This window comes from Vipera berus, assembly GCF_964194415.1.
Source record: "Vipera berus genome assembly, chromosome: 8".
NCBI lineage: Eukaryota > Metazoa > Chordata > Lepidosauria > Squamata > Viperidae > Vipera > Vipera berus.
Window position 1 is genome coordinate 13,461,309 of NC_138211.1, and position 12,095 is coordinate 13,473,403.

A 12,095-nucleotide genomic window follows, 5' to 3' on the forward strand; every position below is an offset into this window, starting at 1 on the left:
TCATCTCTGCTCAAACAAGCTTGAACATTTTTAGAAGTACAGTCTGTAAACTCTCAGACACAATTTACCACCAAGAAATGTATATATTTGCATATCTTAGTATAGTAAAATTCCTTGACCGTATTATTATTATAGGGAAGCAGGGGAGTTTTGCCCAGTCAACTGTTGTCTCTAATACAGAGTAACAGAGGGACCTTGGAGGTCATCTAGTCTAACCATCTAACCAAGCAGGAGACCCTGTACTATTTCAGACAAATGGTTGTCCAATTTCTTCTTAAAAACCTCCAGTGATGGAGCACCCACAACCTCTGAAGGCAAACTGTTCCACTGATTATTGTTCTCATTGTCAGGAAATTTCTCCTTAGTTCTAGATTGGAACTTTCTTTGATAAGATTCCACCCGCCCTGAGGTTGACCCCCTCTTCTTTGTGACAGCCTCCCAAATATTGGAAGACATTGGACATGGACATGCATATTGGACATGCTATCATGTCACCCCTAGTCCTTCTCTTTATTAGCCTAGACATACCCAGTTCCTGCTACAGTTCATCATATGTTTTAGCCTATTACTACTAGTAGTAGTAGTACTAAGTATAATAATAATCTCTAGACCAGGGATCTTCAAACTTGGCTCTTTTATGATTTGTGGACTTCAACTCCCAGAATTCCTCAGCTAGCGTGCCTGGCTGAAGAATTCTGGGAGTTGAAGTCCACAAGTCGAAAAGGGCCAGGTTTGAAGACCTCTGCTCTAGACTAAAGACACTCTTGAAGTAGAGTTTGTACACTCCATACAATGTTCGCTGAACAGTCCATGAGACATTACAGAAGTGGGCTGATTAGAATCTAAAATCCGAAGTTTCTGGCTCATATTATCCAATTGTTAAAGACAATTGGAAGTTGAAGGCCACAGTTCTTCAGGCTACTAAGGTTGAGAAATACTGCTCTAGAGACAGTTAACTGTGGAATGATTGGAATGCAAGGCAAGAATTGGATGATGGTGATTCTGGCTATAGGGAGAAAAGATGTAACCACTACAAGCCTCTAATGATTTTTCTTTGAAAGCAAGCTCAGTTTAGGAGATAATTTCTCCTGGAATTCCTTGCTACTCAAGAAGTAAAAAATAGTTTATTCTTATAAATGTAAAGAAAATCTGGGATGACCATACAGGCAGCCCTTATAACTATTTGTTTAGTGACCATTTGAAGTTACAACAATGCTGTTGTATAACTTGCAACCGGTCCTTGAACCTTTGATGGTCATAGCATCCCTGCAAGCACATATTCAAAATTTGGGCACTTGGCAACCAGCATGCATTTTCAATGGTTGCAGCATCCTGAGATTACATAATCGCCATTTGTGACCTTGCCAAGGATTTTCAACAACCAAAGTCAATAGGGCAAGCCAGTTTTGCTTAATAACCTTGTGATTCATTTAATGAGCCATGGCAAAAAGGTCACAAAATTGGGCCCAATTCACTTAATAACCGCTACAAAGGGAGGAAGATCAGATGTGAGAGCAATGCTTTAACTTTATTCCCATCTCTTGTTCTTTACTTAATAAAATTAGAATCTTGAACAACATGCCAGGCATGCATTGCTTGATTTGCCATGCCTAAAGCCACTAAACCATTGCTTGAAGAACACAGGAAAATTCACCCAGGAGTCTAAGAAAGAACGGCACTAGATAACCAGCATTCTATCAGTGCTCTGCCTACTGGGCTTAAGATAAGTACCTAATGAAAACAAAGGGCCTAGTATTCTTTCCAGGTTGAACAGTTGAAGGAGGAAGTTTTGTAATAATACTCTTGTTTCATAAGTTAGGGTCATGTGATTTTTTTTTAAATTTAGGTTTCCTTCCTGAATTACTAATTGGGAAAAAAAATCATGCATCTTTATTAAGGAGGTAGACTATCTCAGCCACTGCAAGCTTTCACAATAGTTCAAGGAAAACCAGCCTTCCCGTGGGAGACAAAGGCAGCTAGTGTTTTCTCTCTCTTCAAAGACACTTGAACAAGGTGGTTGAGGAGAAGTGGAGTTAATGTGTGTTAATGCAAAGCCCTGGACTGTGTTGTGATTCAGGGTCAGCCTGTGGGTTCGGCAGTTGGGTCGGATGATTCAGAGGAGGAGGAGGGGGGTGTTGGAGAGGTTGCTGAGGGTGTTGGAGAGCTTGCTGATGAGAGCCCTCAGCCAGGCCCCTCCCACCTGGTTATGACGCAGACCCAGCTGTGTGAGCCTGACAGCGTGGATGAAGATGACCCACAGCTGGCCCTGTTCAAGGACGCCCGACACAGGAGGCAGTCAATCAGGAGTAAACAGAGGAAGGCAATGGGGCACCTCAGAAGGAGGCAGAGAGAAGCCACGCCCTGAACTGTTTAAAAGGGGAATGCGTGGGAGGGCTGGTTTGCTGAAGGCAACCATTTGAATAGCTCCTGTTTCATGGTTCGTGTCTTGTTTTTGCTCTGTTTGCTTTTGTGTCCATAAATTTGGCAAGCTTAGTTCCAGCCTCTTGCCTTCTTGTAAAGGGGTTGTCCCTGCCTTATTTGCAGGGCCGGTAGTAGGCTGGTACAGAACAGACTGGGAGAAGGACGCTGGGTTTCTGCAGGCTGCAAGTGAAAGGGAGCTGCGAGAATAACATTGCATTGATGAGGCAAGGGCATCACTGGAATGTCTTTATCCATATATTTCAAATTCTGCATCTTGCAAAGTAAATTCCCTACAGAATGAATGTACACCGTGAGGTCAGTGAAGGAATCAAAAAGGCACAAATACGTCTGGCTGTTTAAAGATGTTATCTGTTTTACTCAAGGATGTCTCAGAATTCAATCACACCACTTTTGACAACATTGTTGAGCATGGGGTGGGGGTGGGGGCTGGGGGCTGGATAATTCCTAAATCTCACATACTGCATATGGTCATCAGAAGTGCAAGGATTGTGAGTTCAAGTCTTGAAAACCTGATCTTGAACTCTATTGAGTAAGATGTGGTTATGTATCTGAAAGCAGTCCTAGTAAGGATGAAGTAGCCAAATACTGACCCGACAATAAATGTAAGTGAAAACAGGTTCAAAGTTACAACAGCACTGGAAAAAATGACTTATGACCAGTTTTCACACTTATGACCATTGCAGCATCCCCATGATTACTTGATTAACATTTGGCTGCTTGAAACTGGCATGTATTTAGGACTGTTGCAGTGTCCCGGGGCCACCATTTGCAACCTTCTCAACCAGTCTCTGACAAGCAAAGTCAATGGGGGAAGCCAAATTCACTTAACAACTGCATGATTCACTTAAAATTGCTTAATAATTAGGGCAAAAAAAGATCATAAAATGAGACACAACATTTTCCTCATTTAGAAATGGAAATTTGGGGGCTCAATTGTGACCATAAGTCAAAGACTACCTGTAATTGAGTAAACGCTAGAATGTGCTCTTTTTGAAAGAAATGGATTATTTTAAAACAAATCTGTTGTTTTACAGTGGAGTTGAATTATTGATTAGATAGGAGAGGTCAGGGAAAGAAGAAACGCTCCTGATTTTTAACTGAAGGCACAAGAGCCCATCTGCACGTCTGACTTCTTCATACAAAGCATGCCCTTGACCTCATCTAGACTGAGTTTCAGTGGACCTTAAGAAGCCATTTATTTCACGTTTATTGGGCTGTTTTGGTGATTGAGTAGTTTAAATACTACTATCCTGAAAATGGATTTCAGCAATTAAAAGTAAAGTATCATCTTCAATGCTAAAATTAGTCTTATGTAATGGTGATTGGCAGCTCATTATTTCTCTAAGTCAGCCACTGGCATTTAGCAAAAGAATAATGAACGCTTAGTTCTATTTTCAAAGATGTCATATAGATCAATGAGATGCTCCATGATAAAAGCCAGAATTGGTTTCCTCCATACTTGGTCTTGATGCAAACCCTATTTCTGCAACTTTTTGCCTCATCCCTCCCTCCCTCCCTCCCTCCCTCCCTCCCTCCCTCCCTTTCTCCTCCTCCTCCTCCTTCCTTTCTCCTCTGTCTGTCTCCTTATTTGTGAAACACTCAGCTAGACTAACTCAAAGACTTCCCAATTGTACTGTATTGCCAAACCTCATTTTCCTTTACCTTTTGAAACAAAGGTAAAACTGTGCCTGAATCCGGGTTGTTTGCTTTTTCAAGATGTATTATTGAACTTTGTCCATTATCAACCTTCAGTCCATCTATGTTGGAGCTTAATGTTTTAGCAAACATATTCAGAAATCCAGGAAAGGGGATTTCTTTACACAGGGAGACGAAAAGGAAGCATTAAAGTTATTGCAAGGTCTCATGGATTGTTGATGGATGAAGCAAAACAGACAGTGAAGTCCTGGAAAACATATTTTCTCTGTCTTGCTTCCTTCAAGACCAGGGGTGTCAAACTCACAATGCCACGTGATGTGTCACGATGTATCGCGGATGTTTTTGCCATTGCCGGCAATGGGGTGGGTGCAGTTTCACTATGATGCATCCGGCCCATGGGCTGACAGTTTAAAATCCCTGTTCTAGACATACACACACACAAACACACACACAAACACACATACACACACACACACACACAGACCGCATTCATGATTTCAGAGATTTCACATCTCTTCCCATAAATCTCATCATCTGATAGGCAGACCAGTGGGTAGGTTTCCCTACTTATATACCCTGTCTTGCATGGATTGCAAGAGAACATAAATCTATTATAGTACAGAGATGTTGCTACCCTACAGGAGCTTCAAAATTCATGTCTCCCCTATTTCTTCTTTTCTTTAGACTAGCCCAGGGGTAGGCAACCTCGGCTCTTTTATGACTCATGGACTTCAACTCCCAGAATTCCTGAGTCAGCATAGCATAGCATAGCTGACTCAGGAATTCTGGGAGTTGAAGTCCATGAGTCATAAAAGAGCCGAGGTTGCCTACCCCTGGACTAGCCAAACCCAAGTCCTGCAGCTGTTCTTTGCACATTTTGGTCTTCAGGCCTTTGATCATCTTAGTTGCTCTTCTCTGAATTTTTTCCAAACTCTCAAACATCTTTTTTTGTGATATGGTGACCAAAACTGCCTGCAGTATTCCAGGTGTGGTCTTACTAGGGTTTTATAAAGCGGCACTAATACTTCGCGTGATCTTGATTCTATGCCTATCTTAAATTGAAATGAAATGTGAAATGTATTTGTTCACTTCTCTGTGCTTTAATCTTCCACAATACCTGCTCCTAATAGAAGTCCTTAACATTTCCTACTTTATATTTCTAAGAAACCATCTGTTTGGAACATGTCCAAACTTTACATTTATACTGCGTCGAATTTGAAGCCTCTCAGTATTTATGTCATTGGCAGATATAATATTATTCTGAAATGGAGAATCAAGATTTGGGGGATTTACTAACTCCACTGTTTCAGAACTCTCCATACCAGAACAGGAAGTACCTTCAACTTGGGCTAATTGAAAAATGTTAGTACACCCAGGTTCAAATGAATAACTGCTGCCCCTTTAATTCTTGGCCTCTGTCCAGGGTCCTGAAATGTGCAGACTCAGAAATTCTGGTGCTGATTGACTTACTGATCACCCTCTCCTTGCTCCAGTCCTTGACTTCCAGTTATGGGCACTTTTACTATAAAAATATGCACGTTTAACCTTAACCAAGAAGTTTAAAGCTACTGACTAACTCCGCCCTAGATAACCTAATATAAGTTTCCCCAACTTGCCGCCTTCCACTTCTGTTTATCTTGAATATAGTTGGGCCGTCTTCTGATGAGATGGAATTTACAAACTAGGATTAAATCATGGCATTAACTGGCGAGAAAGACTCACAAAGGCTACTATGTTTTAGATTTGACTGTCCCTGTAAGACTGTTAGAATGACAGAATTATTCTTAAAAGGGAAAGAGGGAGGAAGAGGAGACTTTTCTGGCAGGTTTTGGTTTTGGGGTTATTTTTTTTTTATAGAAAAAAAATTATGGATAAGCCACCTTTAGCAATTTGATGGCTTGTCACATGGGGGAGCAGCAGCAGCTTCTGAAGGATAGCAAACCAAAGTCTTGGTATTAAAAGAAACTCTTATAAAGACCATTGAAATGAAATCAGACCCACAATCTTTATGAAAAAGGAGGATAGAAATGATAAACCCCTATAAATTAGTTAAATTCCAACTGAGTACAGGTATTAGATGTGATCCAGCTGCTAGTAGTTCAACACTGGGCTGTAGTAGTGCTACAACTTACTTTAGAAACCCTAGTATCTGAAGGTCTGAAAATACTTGTTGTCCGGGTTGTTTTTAACCATCTCTCAAGATCGAGATATCTGCACAGTACAGAGAGGTGAGTGGGGTAAGCAGAGGTTAAAATGATTGCTCTTTCTTCCTTTTCCTTGTCCCATCTGGGTTCCTTTTCTCTGTCACCTCCATTCTTTTGTATTGGTGTTTTTGTATTATTCCTTGGGTTTAATATTTTTAATAATTGTAAACCACCCTGAGTCATTGGAAAGAATAGGAGAGAGATGGATTCTTGCTATGCAAAACAAACAAACAAACAAACCCCAACCCTTTGAATTAGTTACAATTCCAAGTGAGTACAGACATTATGTCTGCTACTAGTAGCTCAACGTTGGGCTGCAGCAACGCTACAACTTGACATATTTTATTTGGGTCTTTGAAATAAGCTGTTTGGCAGAGCATATCCCTGGCATGGATTCCCAAGTTTAACCCAATGGGTCACCAAGAAGGAAAAGATTCTTGTTTCTAATTCTCACCATAAGTTGGAAGAGCTCTGAACCTTTCAAAGGGTGTGAGGAATTCATATTCACCATGCTGCTGAAATGTATTGCCTATCAAAATCAAGAAATAGGGTTAAATCTCAGTTCTGCCATTATAGACGAGACCCTATCCATTTGGAGGAATTTTGCCAGCCCCTGAGATTTTCAGACTCCCCCCTCCACTGAAAAAGAAGGCCCTAGCCCCCAAAAGTTTACCTACTACTGATTTTTCCCCTATGAATTTTGATATACCAGCGCTGTAAATTATTGGTTGTGATTGCATATCACAACCAGTCACTCAGCCATTATCCAAGGGGAATTACAAATCCCTCTATGCCAAGAGTGCCTGATTATGGATAACTTAGTCAGAGAAGGAAAAGCTATTTTTGACATGTTCTCCAATACAGATCCTGAATTGGTGGATACAGAAAAAAAATAAAAATAAAACAGATACATGCAAATAAATTAATTAATCGACTGGAGTACAGTCAGAAATAATGATGCTGCCCTTTTGTGATAAATTTAGTTAAACAAATTCCCAGGCATCTCTCGGGAAGGTTACAAGAACAATAATCGTCAAAATATCAATACATTTTCCAATTGCAACTAAGGGTGGTTTATTCCTTTGATTTTAGATGCTACTTGTTCACCTTCCTCTTCGCTTCTTGTAGAATGAGCTCACCCCAATGCTGTCTCTTTCAGGACTCCGCAGGAAAGAAAAGGGCAGAGTCTAAGGCCAGCTGAGTCACACTGATATATTTTTTTATTTTTTTTATTTTTTATTTTAATCCCATTTATATCCCACCCTTCTCCGAAGACTCAGGGCGGCTTACAATTTAAGAAGCACAAACCAATGTGCTTAGCAATATAACAGTTCTCTTGAGTTACAAATGGTAATTTGTGGCCATTCTTTTTTTTTCTCCAACCACAAAAATGCCAAGGACACAGTGGGGCACACACAAATGGTACAGACCACACCAGATTCAAAGCTGAAAGGAAGAACTTTTGACCATTTGCACATTCAGTTCATCGGCTGAGAATTTTTCTTCTCTTCTCCTCCTGTGAAGATCCATGGTGTCAAATAGTGGAAGAGTGATAAAGGATGGGGAAAGGGAAGAGGAAGAGGAAGAGGAAGAGGAAGAGGAAGAGGAAGGGGAAGGGAAAAAGGAGGACAATGGGCATGCTGAGGAGGTATGGGGAATCCCACAGAATGTTTATTCAGATGTCAACTCAGTGATTGTGTTCACATTTCACAATAAGTAACACTGCAGCTGTTTGGTTTTGGCTCTGCATGTTGTATAAACTAACCATTGTGATTTTTTTTAAAAACCATGGTTGATCAAATAAGATGCCAATCGCTTATCATTCAATAAAACATTAGTTTAACAATGGTTTAGCATGAGATTCAAGCAGGGGAGATCCCTTTGCTTCAATGAACCTCTTTCACCAGCATATACTAGAGCTTGAAGCATTAGATTTATAATGGGAAATCTCCCAAATCAACACACTGGGGGTGTGTGTGTGGTCTCCTAAGCTCCTCACCCATCACATCTTGCAGACGTTGATCCTATTTCTCAACCTTTGCTGACACCAGTAAACTCCTTAACCAATCGTTAAGTTGGAGAAAAAGATGGGGTTGGGATTCAAAGCTGTTTGGAAGTTCCATTGATCCATTCTACAAGTCCATCAAGCTATATGGTGGATTGATTATGTCTCAGTAGGTTATGCCCTCTCTTCCGGTGTGATTTGAAAACAGTTCAATTATGGTTTTAAGATAAGGTGTGAACTCAACCAATTTTGATTTATCTAATACATGACAGTTAAAGAAACCATGATTTAGCATCATGCATGGAGCCCATCGCTTCTCACCAGAACAATGTGTCCCAACCTGTTGAGTATCTCATTAGCAGGTTAACCTTACACTGTATTTTCTTCTCCTTGATGTTATCTAAATACAGTACAGGGGAAAGACCATATGGCAGGTGTGATTCTTCCATGCCTTTCCCTGTCACCTCAACAGGTGAACAGTTCACACCAATGCAAGGTCACCCCACACTAAAGGCTTCTGTTTCATACCTCCATGGAGGAGAAAAGGAGAAAAATATGCAGCTGTAAAATCTCACACCATTTAGTTTCACAACTGTTTCTGAAAGCCACCCAAGAAGGAAACTCTGGGTTAATATGACCAAGGCTAGTAGGCCATGATAAAAAGCAAAGAGTAAATTCGTATTTCATGTCAATGAGCAGCAGTAAATGAAGAAAAGAAATTATTGACTTGACAAACTACTAACAGTTCTCCTTGGGAGATTACACTGAATTTGCAGGAACTGGAAAGAAGAAAAGTCCACGGAGAACATGTTATGATTCATCCTTTGGCACATTCCTCAATGGTGCTAATACCAAACCTGCAGATCTCTTTCCAGTTTTGTATCAAATTTAATTTTCCACCCATAACTCTTCTGATTTCTGAATACACATTGTTGTATTCCTATTGCCCAAATTTTTCCAGGACATTAAAGACTGTTTGCCATATCCATTTCCTTACCTAAAATTCCCTAAAAGAGATCTTGGCTCAAGATCTTGCCAAAAATTGGATTCATTTTGAAAGCACTCATTTTAATGGACATTCAGACTGTTGTTGTTTTTTTTAACATCAAGGAGTTGAAATCCTCAGCTTATTAATTTCTATATTATTGCATTACTCTGTGCCGTTTCTGTCTGCACCACACCTGAGATTGGTTATTTAAGAATTATCGGAATAACTGGGGTAGCAAGTCCAACAGAAGCCAATTAGATGCTATGACCCTATTATCTTTCCTTGGACAGAGGAGTGTAAATAACATTCTCAACCAGGAACGGTTTGGCTGTACAGTTACTACAGTTAACTGCAGGATCTGGAACAGCTGATCTTTTTTAAAAAATAAAGAGAGCAAAGGAGAGAAGTGACTTCATCATTTCACTGGTATGCTATGACCGACAATGCAGCTTGCAAGCCCGTGACTCTGGCATTGCATTTTTGATTATTTATTGGCAGTACTGATTTAGATTTTTAGGCAGATTTTCTTCTCTCCTCTTACCCTCCCCTTTGCCAGCGGGCACTTTTATTTTATTTTACTTGGATCTTCTCACCAACTCACCCTTGGAATGGAAGGGTAGTCCTTGACTCACGACCACAATGGAGCCCAAACAGTCCTGTTGCTAAGTGAAACATTTGTTAAGGGACTTTGGGCCCATTTAATGAGCTTTCTTTCCACAGTTGTTAAGTGAATCACTGCAGCCTTTGAGAGGTTTCCCTTCTTACACCATTAAAAAAAAAACTTGTTGATTCCTACTGCTTGCTTCCTCTTTTTCACCAACTGCCAATATGCCCTTATTCCAGGAGAGCTGCTTTTTTCAAAATATTCGATGAGGTGTTTTCTGAAAATCCAAGTATGTAATAACAACACTGACAGGACAATCTCTGGCCACGTGTCTGACGGTCCAATCCGTATCATCTAAAAAATAACATGATCATAACAACCACGATCATTCGATTTATGCCTCAAAGAAGCCCTTATGTGCGTGTCCCAGAAAGGGATTAAAGGAACAAAGATTGCAAAAGCTGCAGGACAGGAAATAAATGGTACATTAACTTTTGCAGCCAAGAACAATGAACTCTATTACGATGAAGTAAAATTAAAAGGATTAAGAGAGCAGCATCAACAGACAAGTGACAAATCAAGTGTAGCCCCTCGTGACTTAAGTGAAAACAATGCAGAAAACCCACAAGTTTTCTAAAAAAAAAGTACTTTGCTTTTACAGTTTCTTTCAAGGGAGAAGAAAAATTATGGGAAATTAGGACTTGAGGAGTATTGACTGAATAATTAACCAGATGCCCTGCCTTCCCTCCAGAAGCTCAAGGCCATCAGATTGTCCTCAACTTATGGCTACAATTGACATCAAAATTCCCATCGCTAAGCAAAGTGGTTGTTAAGTGAATCGTGCCCAATTTTACAAACTTTTTTTTGCCATGGTTGTTAAGAAAAACGCTGCAATTAAGTGAATCCTGCGGCTGTTAAGCAAATTCTGCTTCTCCCGCTGAAGTCAGAAGGCAGATGGGAAGGTTGCAAATGGGGGTAATGTAACCTTGAGACACTTGGAGTGTTCTAAATACATGCTGGTTGCCAATCACCTGAGTTTTAATCGTGCAACCGTCGGATGATGCAATGGTTGTGTAAGGACCAACTGAAAGTCACTTTGACAATTGCGCTGGGAATCAAAAGGACAAGGCTTTCTCTTGTCACCCATCAGTTCCCAAAACCAAGAGTGATCCATCTGCTATTTAAACAAGGAGGCCTCCATCTCCCTCCGGGTAGGTATACTGTAAATCAGGGGTGTCCAAGCTTGGCAACTTTAAGACTTGTGGACTTCAACTCCCAGAATTCCCCAGCCAACCATGCTGGCTAGGGAATTCTGGGAATTGAGGTTCATAAGTTTTGTTGACAACTGGCTAGGCACTTTTCTTGACAACCAGTTTATAATTTCCTTCCTGCTTCCCCCCCCCCCAATTTCCTAATGTTATCCACAGCCTTAGAATCCCTTTGTGCCTCCCATCCAATCCATTCCAAAGTCCACCCTGCTGGGTTTTTCCCAGATCAGCTAAGCGTTGCCATCTAAATTTGTAAGGCTGAAAAATACATGTCAGCATGCTTTCAAGAATTAGTCTTTTCTTCATTTCTCTCTTTCTGCCTTTTTAGTCTGAGACTAGGCCTGAATTTCCCTCCTGACCAAACCCTTCTGGATTACAGAGTCTACCCTGGTTTCTTCAACCACACTTCCCTCCGTAGACCCACAAGGGCTGAATTCACACAAATGTGCTGAAGAAACCAAACGACCACATTGGGCCCTGCGGGAAGCTCGATATTGTAAAAGAAACTAAATACGCAACCAGCTCCATGAAAAAGTAGCCAACCTCAGCTGGAATTGGTTTTATTCAAACTTCAGGATGGTTTGGGAACAATTATCAACGGCTTCTGGGTTTTGTTCCTTCTCGAGGAGAGTCCTTCAGAGTACTGTATCCTAGTGGCACATTGGCTCTTTACTTAGTGCAGGGGTAGGCAACCTCGGCTCTTTTATGACTCATGGACTTCAACTCCCAGAATTCCTGAGCCAGTCCATGAGTCATAAAAGAGCCGAGGTTGCCTACCCCTGACTTAGTGGCTTTTTTTTTAAAGTCCCGTTTTTGGGACTTCCCACCTTGCGCCAAGACAAACGGTTGAGCAGAACCCTTTTATCCAGGAGTTGCAAGTTTGCTAAAAAATAAATAAATCTGTGCCTGGCTTCGCACCAGCCCCAGG